This window comes from Daucus carota, chromosome 8 (genome assembly GCF_001625215.2).
Source record: "Daucus carota subsp. sativus chromosome 8, DH1 v3.0, whole genome shotgun sequence".
NCBI classification, from domain to species: domain Eukaryota; kingdom Viridiplantae; phylum Streptophyta; class Magnoliopsida; order Apiales; family Apiaceae; genus Daucus; species Daucus carota.
This window is the reverse complement of record NC_030388.2, coordinates 20,001,530-20,003,152: the sequence shown is the minus strand read 5'-3', so window position 1 is coordinate 20,003,152 and position 1,623 is coordinate 20,001,530. Positions and strand designations below refer to the sequence as shown.

The 1,623-nt window shown below is 33.0% G+C and overlaps 1 long non-coding RNA gene across 1 annotated transcript; it reads right to left on the bottom strand.

Moving 5' to 3' along the window:
- LOC108199142 (uncharacterized) lies at positions 1–1,525 on the bottom strand. Its single transcript, XR_001802288.2, has 5 exons — positions 1,155–1,525; positions 951–1,002; positions 475–544; positions 315–379; positions 1–190 (listed from the first exon to the last, which is right to left on the bottom strand). It is a non-coding gene; the product is annotated as an uncharacterized LOC108199142 (long non-coding RNA).
- Between the last annotated feature and the right edge of the window lie 98 nt (positions 1,526–1,623).

The window sequence follows — 1,623 nt, the reverse complement described above, 5'->3', positions numbered from 1 at the left end:
TACTAGAATAATATAATAAATTTCCAAGTTACAAATTACCAAAAGATATATTGCTTCAATGTAGTTTCTACTAAAATCAAAACCAACTAATATCGCTTTTACATGAAGTTTCAATGTAGCTGAAAGTCTGAAGTCACACTTCATTAATTTCATCCTCAAAATAAGTTGCATTGTGTGTCTTTGCAGCCCCCTGAAAAGTGCAACACAAGATAAAATCACAATTTAAACAAATGAGAATCGATGTACAAGAACCAAATACAGGAGGCTCTCCTATTAAAATATTCCTTATAGGAACAAATGGATAATGATCTGACCTTTTTCGCACAGCATGTTGCAACTTAGAACGGAGAGATCAAGCTAAATATAGAGTTGTTAAGGTCTGCATAAATAATTTTAGCACATAGAAAAGTGTTTATCATGACTAGAATACCAATTTTTCACAAAAATTATCTTGAATAATTAAGAGTATCACACCTGAGCAACAAAATTTAACGTAGAAGGGCACAGTTCTTGAAGTCTATAGTCCAACAAGAAGGGCACAATTCTGCAAAAACAAAGTAGATAATTTAACTTGCAGTATAAATATTACAAGTTAGTAAAATGAATAAAGAAGGCAAATATATAATCTGTAATTGTTTCCATTCCCTATTTTGTTACTGAATGTCTATGACAAGTTGACAAAATGCTAATTCAGAGATAATAATTACAAAAGAATTAAAACCCAAAGCTACAAACTCCAATTAAAAACTACTTGAACTCCAAGATCCAATTCCGATCCAGACGCACTTGACCCACTTATATCCATTTAACCCTATCGAAAAAAATGATCCGCCTGAGAAAACTAACAAAATAATCCAAAATAAAAAGAATGGATTTATTGAATTCTTAGATACACATACTTGACCCAGAGAAACAAAGTTATTCAGTTTTAGGTACACCAAAAAAACTACCTGTATATAACTCTCTTTGCTTTCTGAAACTTGAACCAGAAGATCTGCATATCTACAAAAATAAATAAAAATATTTCTAATTTGTGTTGGCATGTATATCATCAACAAATACTATCAATAGATATAATATTATAACTTGAATTATAAACTACAATCGAAACAATTAAAGAAACTAAATCAATTGAAGAAACTAAGAATATACACCTTCAAGATGGAGACCGAGAAATGAAGCTGTGAACAGAAACCCTAAACCCCAATTGAACAAATTGAAAACCAGAAATTCAATCGAACCAATTGAGCTGCGAATTGAAGCTGCCTTTCTTACTTCGGAGGTGTATTTCTCCAAGATGGGTCTTCAATTAAAATGGAGTCTTTAAAAACGGCTGCTTTTACTCCTTCGATTCGATCGACGGTGAGATAGTGAGATAGAGAGAGATTAAATAGGGAGATGGTTAGAGATGGAGAGATGAAAGAGGGATATGGTGGGAGGTAGGGCAGCGGGGAGAGAGAGTTAGAGAGATCATCGAGAGAGGGGAGGCAGAGTGAGAGAATGCAAGAGAGAAATAGAAAAGGGGGAGAATTTTATGATATGTTTTATCTTTTGGTCAAGTACAACCGAGTGTTGTTTAATAAGGAGAAACTACGCTGGGCTTTCTTTTACTTTTTTTTTAAA